The following is a 24055-nucleotide window of genomic DNA, read 5'->3' as shown; positions in this document are numbered from 1 at the left end:
GCGTGTATTAAAGCAAACCAACGTTTCGGGGTATCATACACCCCTTTGTCAAGGTTTAAGTGCAATAACCGCACTTAAACCTTGACAAAGGGGTGTATGATACCCCGAAACGTTGGTTTGCTTTAATACACGCTGTTGAAAACCCTTGGAGTGCCGCTGTCTGTTCCTTCCTACGAGACTATATATATATATGATGCCCTGGCAGTAGAACGCTGAAGAGCATGGACCCCATAATTGTCAGTGGGTACTTGTTACATCTGCCCCCCTGCAGTGCACATGGTTTTGTCCAGCTAAGAAGGAATTTGCCTCTAAGAGTGAACTAGAATAAGGCCCATAGTAATTAAGGCTGAAAAAAGACGTTAGTCCATCGAGTTCAGCCTAATAACATCTACCATAAAGCAAGATTTGGCTAGTATCCTTAAACCAACCTGCGAATATCCCTGTATATTAACCTAAGTGTTTAACGGACACTAATGTTCCGAACACTCTCAATGTGTTCAAGCAAATGCTGCTGTTATTTTATTGACACTCATGTATGTATGTATGCTCACACTGCATTTGCTTTAGTGGCATCTCTGATCTCGGAATCTCTGATGTTGCCCTCCTCTACTCTTATGAGAGCCACCCCAGAACAGAAGGAAATCCAGATAATCCCGCTGTTCCTAGCATCACCAGGGCAACCAGAATTTCCCCCTTGGAACTGCTGAAGTGCTTTGCAGTTTTTTAGTCGGCAGTTACTATGAATAAGCAGGAAACAAATAGCTGAGTTAGCTCCCGCGCCTTCAGGGGACCCTTTAGCTGTCAGTGAAGTCACACAGGTCTGCACAGTTGTCATTAAAAAGCATCTCAATGTACTGTATGGTGCCTCAGAGTAATAAAGCTGCTGACCTGATTTTAGAAATACGGTCTCTGATCAGCAAATGGTTAAACATGTGTATCCTTTAGTGCCTGGGACGACATGCTGGGATATGATTTGTTTCTGTTGGCAATCTTTCCATTCCGCCTGCGATCATTAGACTATTTTAAATAAACACTTTGACTTTTGGTATACTTCTAAGCTGAAAGCCAGTCCTCCCAAACATGATGCTAATTGCTCCTGGTCGGTAAATGACTGATATTCACAGCAAGTGTACATACTGATCTACCCTAGCACGTAATGTACAGACAATTAGAGATCAGAGCTAAACGTTTTATTTGTGACTGTATCACAAATTAGCTGGAACCCATAGCAACCAATTTGCTCTCATTAGCTTGAATTACCTAAATCCCAATTTCTTGGTATAATTATATGCCTCCACCCCATTGCTACTCTCTTGTTGTGTTCCATCTCCGGACTGTATCCTTATTTGTTATGGTTTATACCGTTAGTGAAAACTGAAATAAACCGTTCTGTGGAGATTGATATTCCATCTAAATACCTTGCATTGATTAAAGATTTCTGATGATATTTTGTTGGATGTTCATCCATTCATAACCTAATCAGATCTTCTCAAATGCTACCATATGTGTATTGGTGGGTATTCCACCAATAATAAAGCAATTACCGGTTTCTATGCAGTGAGAGTAGATCAATTCTTGCTGTTTTTAATTTATAGTATTATATTATATCTGTATTCTAATAAACAGGGAAGGATTATGCCTTTGGGGGCCCAGGGCACTTAAAACCCCCTCAGGCGAAATGCGCTAAGCTTGAAAAATGATAAAATTTTGAGTGATAAACAACCAACCAATCAGCTCCCAACTGCCATGCCCCAGGCTGTGTTAGAAAAATGGCAATTATGAGCTGATTGGCTGATGGTTTCTCACTCATCATTTTATCCCTTGTCAAGCTTAGTACATCTGGTCCCCAATCGATTGGTCCTGCCCCTCTTGTCAGCAGTGCCGGCACTCACTGCAACAAAGGGTAGCAGTCACTGATGGGAGTCATCTGAATTTCTTACACAGGTGATGGTGGGTCCCCTGGCATGTGGCTGATGGCACTACGGCATATGTGTCCAAGTGCTTGTACACTGTAGCAGCAGAGGCAGTGCAGAGCATTCTCTAAAACTGCACAGTACAGCAGTGTGCTGCTCTGGACAAGGGGCCCTTAAACAAGGGGGCCTGGGGCCTTTAATCCAGCTCTGCTGATAAATTATAGAATCCTTATATTGGCGCTTGGTATATTGTTCTTAATGTAATGATAGACACACAGAGGATTATAAAGTAGCATGCTTGCCGACTTTTTTGGCTGCCCCCTCCAGAAAGAGGAAGACAGGTCCTTGATTAGGGGCAGGGCATCGGCATAGACAGGCTACTCGGGGCATGGAGACGCGATAGAGTCATTGTGACTCCACTCCTCACTAATAAATGCCCAGATTACTGCCATTTTGTAGCAGGGAATGGAACTATGATGACGTGATTCAGCAAAGGTTGCATCATTGCCCTACCCACTTTCACTCTGCAAGCCAGCTCCAGGAGACTCGCCTTCTTTACGGGAGCCTCCTGGGTGATCCGGGAGAGCAGCAGATGTTTTTCAGAATATGCAATAAAAGGTTGCAGCCTGACAACAGCTGGTAATCTGTGCAGTCAGCTTCCGGCCTGAGTTCCACAAGATGCAGTATAAGGAAACTTGTACTGCAAGCCAATATCAATACAATTCACTGCTAACTGATATAATATACAACAAACTGGGAACATTGTCTCTTATACACTAAATTATACTCGCCAAAACAAATAGGTAAACATGCTACAAACGTTATGATAAAGAGCTACCTGTTGTTGTTGCAGGATATAATAACAGTTTATTACACAATAGACATTATAAAATATCATATTTACTAAATATAAAGTGAATCACACAGTTTCAAATTGCTTAACTGTAATTGCTGCATTTTAGTCTCTGTTAGTAAATACTGTAAATTACAGTTTACAAACAGAATTGTTGACACAATTACAGTTATTAAAGTGTAAAATGATTGTATGCTTCTAGAACAACAATAAAAGCACTTCTCCCCACAGCACTTTATATAAAATCCAAAGAAAATCAGAAATAGAAGAAAATCGTAATCATTGACTTAAAAGAAAACCAGACAAACTGAAAACTGTATTAATACCACTTGGTGAAAGTGTCTGAAAGGTGATCTTACAAGTGGGAACATTCACAGCTCTGTGATCTAGGGCCTTATTCTAGTTCACTCTTTCTGACAAAATCCTTCTTAGATGGACAAAACCATGTGCACTGCAGGGGGGCAGGTGTAAAATGTGCAGAGAGAATTAGATTTGGGTGAGTTATTTTGTTTCTGTGCAGGGTAAATACTGGCTGCTTTATTTTTACACTGCAATATAGATCTCACTTTGAAGTAAAACCCCACCCAAATCTAATTCTCTCTGCACAATTAACATCTGCCCCCCTGCAGTGCACATGGTTTTGTCCATCTAAGAAGGATTTTGTCAGAAAGAGTGAACTAGAATAAGGCCCCTAGTTACCAGCCTGTCAAAATGAGGGAAAAAACATAGCAGAAATGTCAGCGCTGGTGGTTGTGCATGCCTGAACAGAGCAACACTTGAATTAGTGCCCTGCTATGGATATTTGTTGCTTTTCTGAAAAGGAAGCTCCAATGGAATATTTCTCAAAATAAAAAAAATTAAATACTGCCATTATTGCAGCAAAGAATTGGATCTGGGTATCAAAAATATTTTATGGGAAACAAAGCAATATATGACTGCAGTGCGCTATTAAAAATACATCTTCTGTATTGAACCACCAATAGGTGGTGCTATGTTTGTACAAAGGATCTTTGAAAATGATGACTTCCAAATATCTTGTGACAGTGACTAGCACATCGGGGTATGTGGTAACTCATTACCTAAACATGTTTCTTTCAGCAGAGGAGCTGTTTCATAGCAAATCTCATCACTGCTGGTGATGAAGAAGTGGGCAGCTTTATAAAGATAATACTCACTGAAGCAGGAAATTACTTTGTGTGCCAAAAATTCCAAAGAACTTCCAAATTTATATTCTTGAAATGTATTTATTTATAAATCTGTTCACTTTCAATAGGATGCAAAAATATTTTAATTGTGCTGTTTATCATTATTATTTTTATTATTATTATTAATAATAATAAGTTCTGACCTCACATTATGGGGTCGATCCTATTGGGTATGGATGATTCGCCAGTGCAAATCATCATGTCACCGGGCACAATTTACGATGGGTTGAATTCGCTTATAAGAGTTCGCAACTCCATAGGGGTGTGAGCAATTTTAAGCGAATTCAACCAAGAGAAGGATACAAAATTGTCTGAATCGGGTACCGTTTCCAGCGTTTAAATGCATGAAAACGTCATCCTTCGGACCAAATAGGATATGTAAAGTGTCCCTGAAGCTATGCTGCTGCACATCTCTTGGAAAATACTAACGGGGTTATTTATCAGTGATCATCATTGGTATCAGGGCAGATACTGGGCCAAATCCAGGGGTATAGCCAGATCTTTGTTGGCTCCATAGCAACTTTTTTAAGGGACTCTTGCCCAAATGCCTCTAGAGAGACACCTCCCCACAGCAGTTGTTAGTTTTTATGCCCAGTAAAAGTGTCCTAATTTGAACGCTAGTAGTGCCCCATAATGTTAATTGTATGCCACATAGTACATCACTAAGCTTAACATTAAGGCAATGTGGGCCAGATGCACTAAGCTTCAAGAGATTGATAAACACCACATTTTTCAAACACAGTCTGTGATATGGCAGGTAGGAGCTGATTGGCTGGTTGTTTATTACTCTCCATTTTATCACTTTTAAATTTTTAACTTTCGACACATTTACATGTGTCGACCCTTGGCACGTAGACCTATTTCTTGTGTCTACCTTTTGTTAAGGTTGACATAGTACCTGTATACCTTTTTACCATGTCAACCTTTAGCCTGTCTACCAATAGTGGTCGACCTGCTGTCTGTCGACCATTGACACTATGGACTTAATAACTGGAACCATTCCTGTACAATAAGTCCATTATTTTTGCTTCTAACTCTGTTGTTTCGGCAATCACGACTCATCCTCACATATCAACACCTCATCCCTGACAATCCATGTGGCCGATTTATCTGCACAAGTGTTCATGAACCACCAAGCGACACTGGGGAAAACCATGCTTTAGGGCAGACTTCCTCTATAACAAAATGTATGCTTTCATCCTACAGTGCTGCTGTTTCCCTCTGTAAATAGTTGTATTGCAAGAACGTCATCTTCTCCCAGTCTTCAAACCCCCAACATCTTTCTGCCACTTACAACTTCCTCCTTGCTCAACCCCTATTCCCCTTACCCTCCTATATGCCATTCACTTTCTAACCTACTTCACTTCTAAAATTGACTCCCTACATTAGGACATCATATCCCATCTGTCTCTGAGCGCCCCACCCCCCCACATTTCAAGCCCTACAGACCCCATCTATTTTACCAATAATAACCTTTTTCCCTACTATCTGTAGGTATCAATATTAATTTATGACCCTCTCCCCCTTGACCCTATCCTCCTGCTCGGCCCTATCCATTCCCTTCTTCTCCTTCTGACTGTTCCCATCCTGCCTATATCCTGCCTGTTCTGCCTTCTGCCTTTTCTCCCCCATTCTTAAAAAACCTACACTCTTGGACTACTGACACCTTTCTTTCCTCCCTTTTGCCTCCAATCTCCTTGTCTATTGTCTACAACCACTTTTCTTTCCTCACACCCATTGCAGTCTCGGGTTCGTCCTCTATAGTCAACTAGAAGGTATTTAGACCTCATGGGGCCCTATGCAAGATGCCAGTTTGTGGCCCTCAAGAAACAATCCATAGCATTATATTTTTGCTGCTGATTGAGTACAATGGTGCTTGCACAATCTACCGATAAATGCTCAGCTGTGTGAACATGGGCATTGCGTTCAAATCTGAATCTGGCCCTACGTCTTTTGGAAGTAGGCTTAATGCCTGTGTCACATTTATTGTAAATTGACTGCCAATATACAGTGGATGAAAAAAAGACTTTGGGAGTGTGGGCAGGTCCATCCTATGTCATGCGGTAGTCACGAATGCTCCTCTGGGAACGCCTTGGATGGACAGGATATCATTATGGCCCCTTGGAACCCGCAGGTCCCTAGGTAGGAGCCTAGGTTGCCTGGTGGAGAATATGCCTATGCACTCAACTGAAACTGTCCTCACAAAGGTCTGCAATGACCTCCATGCTGCAACTTACAAGGGCCACTATCCCCCCTCCCCCTTTCCTCTCTTCTGACACTGTGGACCACCCACTCCTCCTTTAAATCTTTCACTCTCTTGTTCTGCCTGATACTGCCTTGTTCCGACTGTCCTCCTTACTCTCTTACAGTTTCTTCTCTGTTTTTTCTCATGACTCCACTTCCCCTCCAGGAACTGACTGGTGCCTCTGACCAGAATGGAAAGGGCTGGAATGGAATGTTTGGTAATCAGGGTGGCAGGCTCTAACATCCACAGCCCAGCTCTGCCCCCCTTCGCCGCCCATCGCATACATAATTATCGCATATGTGGGCTCTTGCGTTAAGACCTGTCTTTTGCTGTGAGTTAGCAGGTCACATCGGGTCCCCCCTCCCTCCCTTACCCGGCGCTGCTGCTGCTGCGCCGGGCTCTCCTCCACCCGGAAGAGGATCATAGTGCAGGGAGGAGGAGGTCACAGGTTCAGGCAGCACAGCTCTGTACTGCCCGAAAACAAGTGAGGGGGGGTCGGTGCGGCGGGGGTTGATGCGGGGAGGCTGTGGGTCGCGGAAGAAACCCATAGGCTTCTATGGGGCATCGCCAGATTTTCTGGCGATGCCCCCCGTCACAGTAACCCGTGGGGGATGCTTAAAGCATCCCAAAATGAGGTAAAAACCCAGATAATGGGGTTTTTACCGCATTTTTAGTTTAGAAAATCTCCCCCTCAGTGTGCTGTGGTGAATAATAGTACTGCAGGCAAGGCAGGAGTACCAATAAAACTAGGAGTTTAGGGAGGCTGGGACCTATAGTTCTACAAGCAAGGAATTGAAACTTCTGCGGACTGGTGCTAAAACACCAACGTCTGAAGGAGGTACACAGCTATAGAGCAATCTGTGTCCCCGACCCCAGTGCCATCATGGTGGTATTCATGGTCTTCTATGGTTAAATATATTTCCGTGTTTCCATTTTAGCCACTTGGAAAACATTGTGGGGAAAGCAGGGTAATTGGTGCTTGCATCAGGGTGGCTCTGTGCTGTAAATCTTTAACATTCCACCTCACTGCACTCTGTCTATTGATTCACATAAGTTTCCAAGGAGATATTTTCTGCTAGAGCTGAAACATCCAGAGAGGCCCAACACCGCTCCATCCTAAAGAAAATGACTACCTATTTGTCCATATATCTCTTATTTCATTTCATTGTATTTTTTTTTTTTGTTCAATCGTGATGTGTTTCGGTGTGATTACGATCCGATGCCCGGGCCCGCGAGTCGTGTGATGGATCGTATGATCTTACGTGCTGCACATATGATCTGTCGAGAATGGGTATAGATTGTAAGCATATCGTTAGCACATCGTGTGTCAAAATGCACCAAATTGTGAGTCTGGGACTGCCGGGGAGTTCAAGTGAGCTTGTGAGGTGACTTGGATCGGATGCTAGTCGTTCTAATGTATGGCCAACATTACACTGCATGTTTTCCTGATATCTCACATAGGGCCTAATTCAGACCTGCTCACTGGGCTGCAAGTGCTCGCAGTCCAGAGAGCAGGTAGCCGCCACCCTCCTGCCCTGCAAAATTTCCGACTTATGAGAGGATTTGCAGGACTGCAAACGGATCTGTATGGGTACACACACATTCACAAGCGCCTACTCAGCGGAGAAATCATTCGATGTTTATTTACCATAGATTGATTTCTCCTCCTCTCCCTGCTGCTTGCCGCCACCGTGTCGCCCAGGACTCCCTCAGCAGCTGCGAGGAAAACAGGGGCTTCCGGGCGGGCACCGATGTCATGCGCCCACCCCTAGCAGGCTTAAACACACCTGCATTTTGCCGGGCACTCTCAGCATTTCATTGGGCGCAACCATTATTTTTGCAGGCATGCCCATGAAACGCCATGGATCCACCCCATTATGCCCACCACATCACTCAGGCTGCAAGCGCCTTGCAAACACAGATATTTCCCAAAAGGTGTTTTCAGCCGGGCCCTGCTCAGGCATATTGTGGAAAATGCACATGGGCAGTCTCCACACCATCGGACAACGTCCGAACTCGGACCTGGTCGAAAGGGTCTGAATCGTCCCCGTAATCACAAGTGAAATCATTAGAACCACATATGATTATTTTTTTTTTAATGCCCCTTTGTAATGAATACAACTTTGCTCTATCAAGCTTATTAAGAAAGGGGTGGGGAGGGGTCAAAGGGGACCCTATGCAAGTCTGTCTGGGACCCATCGTCTCCAGGTATAAATGTAGCTAGTGCATACATGCTCTGCAATGTGCTGAAAATCGCTGGCGATGTCATCAGACTGAGCTATGTCCAACCTAAACATGCAATGAACAACTAATGGGAGCGGGCGATAGTGTATACACACATGACAATGTGAACGTCCTGATCTCTCAGAATTGGCCACATCATTCAAAATATTGTATAATGTATACCAAGCTTAAGTAAGTCCCAAGGCCTGGATGTGAGAAGCATTGCTCTACACTGATAAATGGAATTCCATTGACGTATGCCAGCTTGGAGACATCGCAGCCTGCTGCAAACAGTGTGTGTGCTGTAGAGCACTATGTGGCTCAGCCAAAATAATTATTGTGAAATTCAAATCCACATTAAAGGAAAATGCTATAGCCACATTAAGCACATTGAGAGTAATTAAATATCTGTGGTTTTTAATCACATCTGAGACTCATCATTCTCATTCTTTTTAATTTGTTAAACTCAATATCTATATACTGTAATTCACATTTTCATATTGATCTGATTTACACAGGGACACCGAATGCAAACATAATGGCAGGATTTCATAACAGCTGTTAATTATATATATCAAAATATGCACTTGGTATATTTCTCTTTATTGTCTTCTTCAAATGTCTATTTTCTTATGGGCCTATTCATCGTAGGGGCTGGCGGTGGTGCCCCAGTGTGGGGAAAGTTGCTCTGAAGAGCAGCTGTCCCTGCAATCGGCATCACTGCTGCAGAGTTAGCATTTATATAGCATATAACAAAAGATCATGCAGTGCTGCTGGAGGGTTCCTACAGGAAGGAGTGGGTCTCTAAAAAACCAGCGCCATCTGGAGATTGCGTTGGATATGGCGTTTGCAGAATATTAGGTGGCCCGTTGCATAAAACATGCCGAAACTGTGTCCGGTGACAGCTACTTTCCCCTGAGCACATGATGGCATGCAGAGGGGGCTGCATGCCTTTAGCAAATTCAAGGTTGTTCCAGGGGCTGTATGAGCTACTGGGTCATGGATGTTTATTGTGTAATAGTCCCACCTGTTATCCGTATTCAATATACAAATACCTATGCTTCTACCCAGCTTAGTTATTCTGTATCATAGCAGGACACTATTGAGCCCTGGAACCTCCCACTCCTCCTCTCATGTACATATGATGTCAAGTACAGGTGCCTCCAGGGAAGCGACAGTTCAGCCCTCTTGGCCTGCACTAGGCAGAACCAGTGCTTGCACACCCCTAGTTACAGCCCCGTGTTTATTGCAGACACATTTTTTTTTTCTGGGAATTTTAGATCCTTATATTAATAAACTATATATCCATTGCACTTATAATGAGAGAAATTCTTTATTACTGAGATTTCATGCGCAAGTAAGGTGGATCATAATTATATCTACTGGTTGCCATTATTTTCTGATCTTGTGCACATCAGCTCTATCCATTTTTATTTCTATTTACTCCTATAAATATATATTTAATTTACAGCCTGTACATTAACTGATGAATTCTGCGGGGACTCCGTTCCCATAAGATTACAACTGTACGTTAAAAATGTTAACTAAAAATGATATAGTATCCATATACTGTACTAAAGGAGTTTTTAATACCTTTTTTGACCATGAAATAGTACTTACTGTATCACCCACCTAAAGGGTAAGTCCAATTAACTCACGCTCCCCGCCACAAACGTGAAGGTGACAAGTTGCCATTTGCAGTGCAGTGGAACTTGTGACCTGTTCTCTCCCAGATTGTGAACAAAGATCTGTGAATCTGCTGGTACCATAAATGGGGCATATAGCTGCAGTTACTCACTGAGAACATTGCGCATTATAAGACTGAGCAAGTCTGAGGTTGGGGACGACAATCTCCCACTCATACTTTTTCTGGCAGGAATGGGATCTTAGATCCTGCACCTGGTCTCCTTTATTATCTTTGCAAGTTAAAACTGACAGACTTCTTCCAATCAAAATAATTAATTTACCTTTTACCATTAATCTTAGACTTTTATTTTTATTTATTTAAAAAAATAACATTTTGTACTTTTTTTTTTTTAGGGTTATCATGAAAATGAGGAGTCCTAGGGACTTGTATAGTATTTATTGTTGTGGGTTCAGTATGATTTCCTGACGGTCAGGATGCCAGCAGTGGATATACTAGCGCTGGCATTCCGAATGCTGAATTCTGGTGTGGGGATTCTGGACAATGTTGGGTTTTCAGTGTCGGGATCTCGATCACCAGTATTTTAACTGCATCCCCTTGTGGTTGTTAATCTAGCATTGTGAATATTGTATGGAATAAACTGCAGAATTACATAGTACATGGGACAGCAAACAGAGACAACTATGCACAATAGCATGTTTATACTGGTATGCTGCAAACTTCATAGTTACGTAAGGACCACAGAGGGATAGTGGGACCAGTCTGCAAGAGGTTACATTCTATAGGGGCTGCAGGTGACACAGGGGATGGGGAGAAAAGTTGGGGATTGCAGAGGCTGCTTTATTATTAGCAAGGTGTTGAAGCTAGCAGGACATTGTTACACATTCAAAGATTCCCTATGCAAAAAAACAGTAACTGAGCAATGTTTTAACCCAAAAAGAAAATGGAGGAAATCTGCATGACAGAAAGAAGTGGATGGGAGGGAGTGTGTATTGGAATAAGGGGGATGTTCAATTATCCCTGGGAAATTTGAAGTGAAAAAATAACCCTCACACATTTTTCCTGCTTTTTTTGGCCCGGTGGTCATTATCTGGCAATTCATCGGAATATATAATGTATGGATGATGCTGGCGGTCAGAATACCAGTTTAGTAAGTATTCCTACGATACCCTTCCTATTATCAGTGACGGAATTGCGTTGCTAGTAGGAATGATAATGTCAGTATTCTGCTTGTCTTCATCCCATCCGCTGGGAGGCTAGCTACAGTACTTTCCAATTCAATTGTAACCTGTCTGCAGGCGAAATAAGTACCTAGACCCATATGTTTTTGCTGGAGAGATCAGGAAAACTAGTCATTTAATAGGGATATGATTCTACTGCCTAGGACAGGTGAAATAAATTCCTGATGACTGCCAGCTTTTGGGGTAATTGTATAGCCCCTGGGTGATCAATTAGTTGCACAAACTTACTGCAGATAATTGAATATCCCCCCTAAAGGTCCATACACACTGGGCGACTATGCCCAGCGTGTATGGACAGTGATGATGTCAATCATCGCTGCGGGGAAAGCCGCTCAGTGCATACACACTGAAGTGAAAAATTGTCTGTTTTTTATCACCGGCCAATCAGCTCCTACCTGTCATTTTTCAAACCAAGCCTGTAACTTCACAGTTAAGAGTTGATTGGCCGGTGATAAAAAACAGACAATTTATCACATCACCAAGCTTAATAAATCTGCCCCTCAGTGGCTTTCCCCCAGCCCGGCGCTGACAGAGGGGGGAGGATGGCGTTGCATAGTGGAGCACTATGCAAAGCCGTCCTGAAAGCCTCTCATCTGCTGGTATAACCAGCAGATGAACGGCTTTCCTGGCGATGTTGCGGGAGCGAGCAGCAGCGCTCACCGCTCATCGCCGGGCCATACACACTGGGCGATCTTGAGCTGAAAGCCGCTTAAACATGCGGTTTTGAGCGACTTTCAGCTCAAAGTCGCCCAGTGTGTATGAGCCTTAAGGCTGGATATATATGGAGAAGAGTTATTGTATATTTCAGTAGTTGTTAATTATATAGGAGTCTCCTAAACTCCCCAACACATGCAGCTGCTTCAACCACTTTTTTTAAATCCCCTGCTGTCTGGCTCATGTGAGTGATGGCTTTGCAGTTAGCTACTCTGACAAAAATGAGCGAAGTAATGCACATCAAACTAGAGAACACTGATATAAATGCACCCACTCCAGTGTAATCATTTTTATATCGCTGTTCCAGCCTATTATGCGTCGGTTATTGACACAGACAAATGTCATCCACCCAAAATATCAGCTCATGAAACAAATTAGAAACCATTACACAGATTACTGTATGTAGACAAACAAATCCATTAGAACTAAACAGAATGTAAATCATTTCTTTTACCAAAACTTTCCAGTATAAGAAATGCATGTTACAACAACCCCGCTCCTCCCACAATCTCTCACCAACAGCCTACTAGCGTGAAAACATCACCGGCTGAAGGTGACAAATACATTAAGTGCAAATAGTTTGACAAAGTTTTGCTCTTGTGTTGGCAGTGGATATATTTAGCAATGGTTAAACACCCTCATCATACAGACGCCTACTGAGCAATAACAAGATCGCAGAATTATAATATTTTCCACAGTCAGCAACGTCTTAAAGTGCTGCTTCTGTCTGCACAAAGTGACTCATTTTTTTATTTTTCGGATGGATGTGCAATATATATAAATATCAGCAGTTTTGCAGTTATTTTTTATCATATGTAGGTTTCAAAATGCTGCATGATAACATTGAGGTGGGACTGTTAACAATGGGCATAGGATATGGTATTAATCGACATTCAGATGGATGGATATCTATACCAGGTTGAACTAGATGGACGCAAGTCTTTTTTCAGCCTTACCTACTATGTAACTATATAACATCAGCATGTTGACAGCACCATGTTCTGGATGAGTGCATCATGTTTAATGTCAACATTCTGAACAAAATCACATTTTAACCATGTCACCTAATCATATACCTGCGTGTTGATTGTTGACTGAATGTCCATGTCGACATTAATTTCTGACTGTGGATGTTCAGAACCTGTTGACCTTCTTAATGTAGACGTGCTGACCGGACACTGGGCATACACTGTCCAATTATCATCCTGAGCAGTGCATTGCCACATCCAATCAGCATTGTCGGTTTTTCAGACATGAATATCCTATAGATCCAATAACTGGTCAGCCACATCTGGCCGTGTATGCACTTGCCACAGCGCACTGTCTGCCGTTTACCCTGTTCCTTCACAGGGGAGGAACAGAGAAATGTTTCTTCTGCAGGACAGGAATGCAGATAGCGAGATAAATGTAATGGCCTGCGAATTGCAGGCATCAGCAGGTTCCTGGAGAGTCTGCTTAATGTTTTAAAGTTGCATTCATTTAAAAGGCGAAACCATGTTACTCAGACTGGCTGCGCAGACACCAAATCATTGATTTGTATGTAAACAATTGGGTTCGCATACAAATCTGAATCCGCCCCAGTCTATGCAAAGCATAAAGATGGGGTGTGTTCTCTATAGGTGGCATGAATAATAATTGCTTCGGGTAGTGGTTACTAAACTATGTCCCCAGTACCCCGAACAGGTCACATTTTGGTTGGGTTGTGTCTGTGTAGATAGAGAAAATAAGTAGGCGGTAATTGGGTAGGATAGCTTATGGGGTGGTTATGGTATACAACATAGACTGACTCACGATAGCCAGTCATATGGTCGACAGTCACAAGGTAGACAGGGTCTAAAGGTTGACAGGGTAAAAAGTTCGACATGGTCAAAAGGTCAACAGACAAAAGGTCGACATGGAAATGGGTCGACATGAGTTTTTAATGTTTTTAGGATGTCTACGTCGACATAGGCCGACATAGACACTGTCTAAGTGTACTGCGTCCCCTATTTTATTCTCCCTCCACACCTTAGTGGATGGTAGGGCATGAAATACTGCCTGTCGGCACATGTCGGCTTAAACTTTTGTCAACCTTTTCCATGTCGACCGTTTGGCCCTGTCGACCTATTGTGTGTCGACATTTTGACTCTGTCGACATTTTGACTGTTGACCCTTAGTGGTCGACCATATGACTGTCTGTCTTTCATGAGTCAGTCTATGATGAGTCCGGATACCTATAGGGTTACCGGGGGAAATCCGGAATTTTGATAAGCTACCTGAAAAGGAGATTTATTTATTTTTAGGGAATGCTCGAAAAAAGTCCTGTAACTGAATAGCATTCGGCAGTGAGTGTGGATGAGACACAGATCTTATACAGAGTGGAAGGGTCAAGCTGGGGGAGTGGCGGAAGTTGTGAGCAGTGAGCCCAGATGCAAAAATATAATTTGGGCTCCTTTCTCCAGTCCGAACCAAGTTCACAATATGCCACACGCAGTGGGTGACAGCAGTGGGCCCCTTAGTCCTCAGGGGCCCCGTTGCTCTGCATCAATGGTAGTTCTGCCTCTGAGCTGGGGGGAGGGGGTATTTTTAAATAAACCAAGTTTATTGTGGTTATAGCCTTATGTGTAAGTAAAAGTATTTTGTGTTTATTTCTGTAAAATTCAAGTAACTACTGTAGAGACTAACACAGGGATAATCATTTTGCAAGGAAGATCAGTCTCACAGCTGATTGTGGGGTGAGAGTCTGTATTGGCGAAGACCAATAATGAGGTGATTGCAATAATCAATGCAGAAGATAATTAGTGTGTGTGTGAGGTTTTGCAATGTAGTGCGAAAGATATGGGTGTATTCTGGATATGTCATTTAGATATATGTAACAGAATTTGGAAACAGATTGAATGTGAGCAACAAAAGACAGTTCAGAGTCAAGCATGACACCTAGGCAGCGACCTTGCAGGATAGGGTTGATTGTTTTGTCATCAGCAGTGATTGAGATAAGTTGTGCGAGTCAAGAAAGTATATTGCAATAATGTAATTCTAAAACGTAATGGGCTGAATTCAATTACATGTAGTAATTTACCCTGCTGGGAATAAGGTTGTAGCCTCAAGTTTTAATGCCCGAGACTTTTCAGTCACAGACCATTTTCCTTTTGCAGTAACTTATTCTCTACCGTGTCCTAACACATAGAACCCAGCATAACTTTCTGGAGTTATGGGTTATCATCTTTACTGCACCAGTGGCCTGAGTACTGATTATGGGTTTGCTGTGGGCTATTATTGACTGTGGCTAATTGAATCCACCCCATTCTCCAAGTTGCCTGCAGCCAGGGCCTCCATCAGTGGGGGACTGCTGGGTAGGGTGACCAACTCATCCCTTTAACCCCTTCCCGACATTTGACGTACATTTACGTCATGGTCGGGATGTACTTCCCGACACATGGCATAAATGTACGTCATGTTTTTAAACTGTCACCGCGTCTAGAGACGCGGTGACAGAGGGATGATGTCTGCTGTCCCTGACAGCAGACATCTTCCCTCATTGCCCAGGGGGGGCAGCGATGCCCCCCGCCATAGGCGATCGCTGCGATTGGCTGTTCAAACGTGAACAGCCAAAAGCAGCGTTTACTGTGTAATGTGTAAAATTTAGACTCTGCTGCCCCCTAGTGTCCAAAAAAAATAAAAGGAGTTTTAAATAATGATTAAAACATAAAGTAGTAGTAGTAGTACGTTTATTTATAAGGCGCCGCAAAGTGTCCGCAGCGCCGTACATAGCAAACAAAAAAAACAAATTACAAGGTAACGTACAGGGTGTGTTGAAAGATACAGTATAAATAGGGGTATAGCTGGTAGAACTAAAATCAGCATCAGTTCAGAAGTAGGTGTCAAAATTGTCAAGGAGACTGAAGATGAAGTAGAGGAAGGGAAGAACAGGACAGGAGCACAGGTGAGGTAATGAGGTAGGGTGAGTACGTGAGGAAGGAGGGCCCTGCTCATAAGAGTTAACATACTAAAAATAGGTGGGTGGACGAACGAAATACAATAGGATAAGTAGGAACGGAGGGGAACGGAGGCAGGATAGGAGGATCAAAAGAGGTTAGGAGTAGGGATAGGCTAGTCGAAAAAAGTGGGTTTTGAGGGAGCGCTTGAAGGAGGTAAGGGAATCAGATAGCCTGATGGGTGGCGGGAGGTTGTTCCAGTGCAGGGGGGCAGCGCGAGAGAAATCTTGGACACGGGAGTGGGAGGAGGTGATTAGGTGAGAGGTCAGTCGGCGGTCAGTGATGGAGCGAAGAGGACGGGAGGGAGTGTGGATAGAGATCAGTGAAGAGAGGTAGGGAGCTGTGGAGGAGGAGAGAGCCTTGTAGGTGGTGGTGAGGAGTTTAAAGAGAACTCGGAAAGGAATGGGGAGCCAGTGAAGAGATAAACAGAGGGGGGAGGCAGAGGTAGAGCGGCGGGAGTGGAAGATGAGCCTAGCAGCAGCGTTAAGAATGGATTGGAGAGGTGCGAGGCGGGTGAGAGGTAGCCCAGAGAGAAGGATGTTGCAGTAGTCAAGGCGGGAGATGACAAGAGAGTGAATGAGAATTTTGGTCACGTCAGTGGAGAGGAATGGTCTGATGCGTGAGATGTTGCGTAGGTGAAAGCGGCAAGACTGTGAGAGAGCACGAATGTGGGGGGTGAAAGAGAGGAATAAAGTAGACATATGATCTTTGTTAGTTATGAACTATTTTGAGTGGTATGATTATTTGTCTCACAAGCAGAAAATTTAACATTTTGCAAATTGCAAAATGTTCCATTTTTTTACGACATTTTGGTATTTTTCACAAAAAAAAAAAAACTGTATCGACCAAAATTTACCACTAACTTAAAGTACAATGTGTCACGAGAAAACAATCTCAAAATCACTGGGATAAGTAAAAGCAAAAAAAAGTTATCCCCACTTAAGTGAGACATGTCAGATTTGAAAAAAAGGCCTCTGTCAGGAAGGCAAAAACAGGCTGCGTCGGGAAATTAATCCGGGACACATATTAATTACACAGGTTCTGTGGCAGTTTAAAACCAGGTGAAATGGAGTCTTGAGGTGTGGCAGTTTAAAACCAAGTGAAAGCCAGCCACAGAACCTGTGTAATTAATATGTGTCCCGGATTAAAGGGATGAGTTGGTCACCCTACTGCTGGGACTCCCTTCCCGGGCCCAGACAGAAAGGGGCTCCATGACTGGAGTCTATCAAGTACAATTTTCATAAACAAAGTTCACATTTTCCTTGAAGCAATATAGAGGTTGAGTAGAGTGGTCAGTGCCGTGGATGCCTGAGGTCTCACTGGGGATCAAGAAGCGAAAAGGGGGCACTGGCATTTTCCAGTCCAGGGCCCCACAATTTCTGATTGCAGTCTTGCCTGCAGCATGGTTGGAGCTGCTGTGAACTAAGCCCACAAAGGCTAACCGTTGCATATAAAGAAACACAAAATGAAACTTGAAATGGGAAGAGGCACACTTGGTAAAGCCAGCATTCTCTATTATATTTATAACAGTAATCCTATAGCACTAATGCTCCCCCCACCCACGGTCACTCTACCCTTTGATTTATAGACCACAAGAGGGTGGATTACCAGGGCGGAGTTCAAAGGAGAGAATTGTTTGGCAGGAAGATCAGTCTCACAGCTGATTGTGGGGTGAGAGTCTGTACTGGTTAAGACCATTAAGTAATCAGTTGCCATAATCAATGCATTAGATAAAGTTCATGAATTAGAGTTTTTGCAGTGTATTGTGTAAGATATGGGTGCATTCGGGATATGTCATGTAGATGGATGTAACAGGATTTGGAAACAGATTGAATGTGGGCAACAAAGGACAGTTCACAGTCCAGCATGACGACTAAGCAGGGAACTTGTGGGGTTGGTTTGATTGTTTTGTCATTAGCAGTGATTGTGATATCAGGTTGGTGACTACCAATGAGCAGTGGGAATATTATTAATTCTATTTTTGAAAGTTTACATTTTGGTGTGGATAGATGACATCCAAGATAAACTGGCAGAAAGACCATCAGTAATGCAAAACAATACAGAATCCACCCCAATATCCAAGTTATACCCCTTTCACATCGCACTTTTAAAACGGTATATTGCCGTTTTTTTGCCATTTTAAAACGTTTAAGGCTGCAATGTGAAAGTGCCAGAGTTGATTTACCGGTTAAAGTTAACCAGTATTTCAACACGGTTAAAAAGCAGAGTCCTACACGTTTTAAAGCCGTTTTTTTGGCAGTTTGAACAGCTCTATTTCAATGGTTTCAAACGTGTCCCTTGGGGGTTAAATGGGTTGAATGTTTGAATGGTATTAAATGATTTTTAAAACGGTATTCACCTGCAATGTGAAAGGTCTCAAGGCTCTGACCCGTTTTAAAGTCCCATTTAAGAATACCGTGTCATTACCCATTTCTGCAATGTGAAAGCAGTATTACCTGGAGCATTTAGCTCACATAACAGTTGTATATAAACACAAAATGCAACTTGAAATTTGAGGCACACTTGGTAAAGCCAGCATTCTCTAATGTGTAACTCACAGGAATCCTATAGCATTTAATGCTTCACTATCACTCTTCCCTTTGGTTTATACTGTAGACCACAAGAGGGCGGATAAGAGTCTGAGTGAATTTGGCAGTGACTGGAGAAACTGTTTAACTGGTAGAGCTTCTGGCTAAGGCAGAAAAAAACATTATTACATGTTTTTCCCCCTAATTACTATAATGCCAACATTTTACTGTCTTGTTTTCCTGAGTATAGTGGCACCAGATACATTATAAAGCCAGGGACAAAGACAAATAGTTTTGAGTTATCAAAGGGTCTGTACATCACTCATGGAAAAAGTCTGTAATGTAAAAGGTTTAATTACATTTATGTTTACACTTGCATTGATTATTGTATCGAATAGAACACTTAAAGGATTATCTTTAATGATATTGGAATGATTTTGTTTGTTAGTTTCTCCTGCTAAGAGTTCTAGCTTTCACATTAACCTTAATACTTAGAGCTAAAGAAAAACAGACAACTGGGGCCCCAAGAAAATGTGTTGGAAAAAAGTTTTGGCATTGGATGTTTTCATTTCTGATTTCATTCTCTTATGGTATTCAGGGCAAAGTGGGTGGTATAAGCAGTTTTTAATCTAAAGGACACCGTATTCTTGTCAGTATGAAGAATGGGTAACCATGTTATTGTTATGGGAATTAAGTTGGGGAAATATAGTTTTTTAAAATGTATTTTATAGTTCACTTTTACAGTTAATTTGCAAGGGTGCCCTATTAGTGCTGTGTCCTGGTTACATCGACAACTCAGTGAAATGCAGTGCTGCTTATCCCACATAAGTCAGTACTTACAATACTTAATACAACATTACATGTACTATGATAAGGATCACTAACACAGGGTCTCATATGACAGTTTTGTTGGTTATTCTCGACAGCAGGTTACAGCATAGCAGGTTAGATTCATATGCAGTTGGTATCACAGGCAGTAGCATACAGGCTCTCTGAGCATAGCAGACTCTTAAAAGGGTCCAGTAGTCCCTATGCTAACACCCACAGCCTGTCACTCAGGTAGATATTCCACCACCGAGAGCAAGGTGACTCTGCCCTGGAAACCCTTATATCAGGAAATCCCAGGTGCTGCTGATTACACCTGGGATTCTGCTACTGCTACCAAAACCTGGTCTGGATCCTCCACATTACTTTCATGTGGGGGAATGCTGGCTCTGCCACAGTATGTTTAGCTTTGTTAAGCACACCCCCTCAACGCAATGTGTGGTCTGGGCAGCAGCCGCCACTGGTTCCATGTGCGCTGTTTGTTTTGATAGTACAAGCTTATACGGAATTTAGATCTAATAACATTTTTGGTATCAACACCATATAAACTTCCCTCTCTCTCTTTGAACTCCTCCATCTTCACTTATTAGTTTCAATTAACAAGGTACTGGCAAACCAATGCATCCAAATACCTCTGCATTTTAAATATTCCTAATTATCCTATCCAGTCAGTGGACGTTATGAATGTTGGACCGATATCAGACTTTACATGATAACGCTTCTTTTCCCAGAGCTTGCGCACAGGCCACAGAATACTGAGCGGAATCTCTGCATGAAAAGACTTAAAAGTAATGTTTGGGACACTGCCAAACCCCTGAGTGAAAGATAAAAGAATAACAAAGTGCTTGTGCTGGCTGGGATTTAGAGCTGGAACTAGGGATTTCATGGTGAGCGTGCAACAACTAAATTAGGGCCCCTGGGTAATAGAGATTTGAAGTCACAGTCACTTAAGGTCTCAATTCATCCGTGAAATTTGAGAGGGGGGGGGGGGGGGGTTATTGTGAGGCTTGAGGACTGTCTAGCTACACTTGACCACTAGGTAGAATAATTCATGTACATGTACAGTCTATCAAAATACACTGCAGAGATTTGCAAGGTTTGCAATTAAAGTCAGCAATTGTGCCTGTTTGCCCAAATATACTGATGCCTGATTTAAGAATGTGTGTTCATTCGTAAAGGAATTAGCTTAAAGTAATATAATATTATACCTCCCAACGGTCCTGATTATTGCGGTGGATGGGCAGCGGGGAATAGATTCTATGCACTTGCGCACAGCATCTATTTACGTGGACAGGGTGGTTTAGGCATGGTCAGCAAGTGCACAGCAAAGCAGCAGGTGGTCTCTGGACATATGTGATGTGCACGCGCATGGCGTCTTAACAGTGTATTGTAGTGATTGCTAGTTAAGCACTGGGCATGCCCTCAGACCATGTGCACCCACCTACCTGAAGCCCCACCCGTCTTCGTGCCTGTACCACTACACTAATCAGCAGGGTACAGGCATAGAGGGACCAGAATCACCCGGCACAAAGAAAAAAAATCCTGCATGTGATGCCATGATTTCACGCACGAACAGTGATTGAGGGGGTGCCAGATGATGGTCCGACAGTGGGGATCTCATCAGTCAGTATCCCGATGTCGGGATCCCGACTGCCGGTGCTCCGACAGGGGGGATCCCTACACACAGGGGCTATTCTCCCTTGAGGCGGTCCACGCCCCCATAGAGGGAGAATATAACCTGTAGCGAGCCACCGGGCCCGCAAGGGGCTTCTTTGCGCTCGCCTCCCTGTCGGAGCATCGGCAGTTGGGATCCCGACGTCGGGATACTGACTGTCGGGATCCCCACTGTCGGAGCCCTATACCACACCCAATTAAGGAGCCTGCTGTCCTCGTTACCTTATGGAGCAGCAGGGAGACTAGTGACCCAAGCACAAGCTCTGCTGCAGACATATAGAGGGGAGTTGCTGCAGTGATATGGGAAGGGGGTTGGGGGACAGCTGTGTAGACATGGTAGCGGGCAATAGCCCTGGTTTTCTAAATTACAGAATCACAAGTGAAGTAATTAGCTCCACCTGTGGATCTTTCCAAATGTGTCAATGAGTAATAAATACACCTGTGCACTTGCTGAGTGACCTGAAAAACATGAACTGTTAGGGGTCCTGAGGACAGAGTTTGGCAACCACTGAAGTTAGAGATGCATTTTTAACTCTACACCCTAGGTCACTACACATTGAAAACAGGTGGCATTAGCATAAAGGCCCTTATTCTGATCGGTGCGGATATATCCGCGTGCGTTCTGCCCGCCGATGTTTTGTGTCTGCGCATGTGCAGAGGCGTCTCTGCGCATGTGCGAGCGGGGCGTACGGCCAAATCCCGCATGATATGTGAACACTCCGAACAGGGGGTGGAGAGGGGCGTGAAGGGCTATTTGGGCTCATTACCATATGCATACGCCCCGCGTTTCATGGGAGTTCCCATGAAAACGCTGGGCGTACGTATGGTAATGCGGCCGTGATGCACGTGTAGGGGGCGGACATATGACATCGCCGGATGTCAGCTGCCCGCCCAGATCCCTGCTTTTGCACGGAAAAATGTCCATGTGGTCTGAGGTTGCGGGTGCTGGTGGAGCACACGGTCCTGCATTCGATGGTCTGCGACCATCGAATGATGGGGGAGGTTCCCTTAGATGGAGGAGGCGTATTCCGTGAAAAAGACACGTGCGGTCCGTTAGGACAGCTTCTTACCGCATACGGAAGGAGTTGGCGATCCGTATGGAAGGCGGGGTTTCGCACGCACGGTCCTGGCCGCATAATCGGCTCCGGCCGCACCGATCAGAATAAGGGCCAAAGTCTCTACTGTGTTCTGCAAGCAGATAGGCCGGACACAGACACTGTACTGTACTTTGATGTGCTCACCTATCTATGGCCCAATTTTTTTTTGTGTGTTCTATGGGGACAATGTGAATGATTGTTTTTTTTTTATGTGGGGGCTAATGTGATATTTTGTTCATGTGGGGGCCTATGGGTTTGCATTTGTGTGTGTGTAGAAAAAACAATTTATGTGAAAGTAGCTGCGCCAAACCTGGCTGCTGCACCTTATACCACCCTGGGTTACCACCCCAGATCCAAACAAGCACAGAAAACACAAATGGTGGACACTAGTGCGCTGTCAGGAAACAGTTTTGTGCTCTGTTTCTTCTCCCCTTTTGGTCTGGATTTCAATCCAAGATGGATACCGAAAAACAATGAGGGTAGAAACAAAGATATTTTAAACACTCTAGATGGACATTTCTATCTTTGAGGTTACACGTGTTAACCCTCTACTGACCTGAATAACAGGCCCTATGTTCCCGTAAAGGTTTCTTTCCTTTCAGTTAGCATCAGACATTCCCATAGAGTACAAGCTCACCTTGGCACTAGGCCCTATTTTCATATAAAGGTATCTTTCTCTCCTGGAACCTCTGGATAGCCACAATGGAATTCCACACCAATAATGATTCAGGTGAAAAACAGGGTTTATTCCAAAGTCCAATGAATACAGATAAAAGGTTTTAAAAAAATGGAGGTTTCCACGTGCCACTTCTCCCTCACTCCTTCACCAAACCAATCTCTCCCGGGTATGAGGTAGGTACTTGCCCAAAGATGGTATGAGGCTCTAGGATCAGAAGATTGGGTTGGAAGCACTGGAACCATCCACAGACTCCACAGCACCGACGCGTTTCGGACCTACAAGGTCCTTTTTCAAGGTGTGGAGTAACATGGTGTCTGTACAGGTATTTATACCTGTGCAGACTGACTTAATTGAATTTACAATTAAAAAACATGGAACCGGATCATACCGGACCAAAAGGGGAGAAGAAACAGAGCACAAAACTGTTTCCTGACAGCGCACTATTGTCCACCATTTGTGTTTTCTGTATTTGTGTGTGTGTGTTTTGCAGTGGGGGGTGAATGGTGGGCCTTGGCAATCTTAAAATCTTGTTCAGTGTGTGCTGTAAATTGAGAAAGGTTGAAAATCACTGCTGTACCTCTTTTCCAGCTAAATGGAGTCATGCTGCCCGATCTAAACAGCTCTCATCGTGTACAAGAATTCGGTAGTGGGAGCAGAACATAACCAGAGGACTACACACACCCCTGGCCCAAGTCTATTAATAAGCTTCAGATAAAGGTAAATGCTACGTGGAATGTACAAAAGAGTTAATTTGGCCAATGGTTAAATAAAACATTTTGGGGCTTTGTTCAAATGAATAAGTGGCTTTCCTTTAAAGAGAGTAAAGTCTGTTTCTTATCCTGTCACAAGTAGGGCAGGTTACAACAATGATGGAAAGTAAAAGTTTTCATGATACATTTTGAGTCATTGCTCTCAGTACACACCTGATTTTGTTTAGTAGGTGTATTTTACTATAGCAGTTGTGACGTCTACAGTGATTCAGCTTAGCCTGGGGCTTAATCATTCAATGCTGACAGAATGTAAAGGGATTGGGCGATCACATGACTGAAAGTCAGGATTCAGGAAATGACCAGATATGGACTTTGATCTACTGTCTTAACACAGCTCAATCTGCATTACAAATACAAAATACTCTCATAATATTCATGGGTCTCAGAATGTATGAATTAGTTGCTATCTTCCTAGATTACCTTTTACATATGATCTAGCTTTTTTCATTTTATAACTTTTTTACAAGTT

The 24055-nt window shown here is 43.3% G+C and overlaps 1 protein-coding gene across 6 annotated transcripts in view; it reads left to right on the top strand.

Annotated features, from left to right (window-relative positions):
• Nucleotides 1-24055, top strand: part of SEMA4B (semaphorin 4B) — a 254134-nt gene that overhangs the window by 73749 nt on the left and 156330 nt on the right. For 5 of the 6 annotated variants that reach the window (XM_083184138.1, XM_083184136.1, XM_083184133.1 and 2 more), the window contains one exon: nt 23405-23533. The exons of the other annotated variant lie outside the window; for it this stretch is intronic. The gene's annotated coding sequence lies outside the window, so the exon portion shown is untranslated. The remainder of the gene's footprint in view (nt 1-23404; nt 23534-24055) is intronic. 6 annotated transcript variants of the gene reach the window in all.

Source organism: Crinia signifera, chromosome 4, assembly GCF_055691185.1.
Source record: "Crinia signifera chromosome 4, ASM5569118v1, whole genome shotgun sequence".
Lineage (NCBI taxonomy): Eukaryota > Metazoa > Chordata > Amphibia > Anura > Myobatrachidae > Crinia > Crinia signifera.
This window is presented reverse-complemented; position numbering and strand designations above follow the sequence as displayed.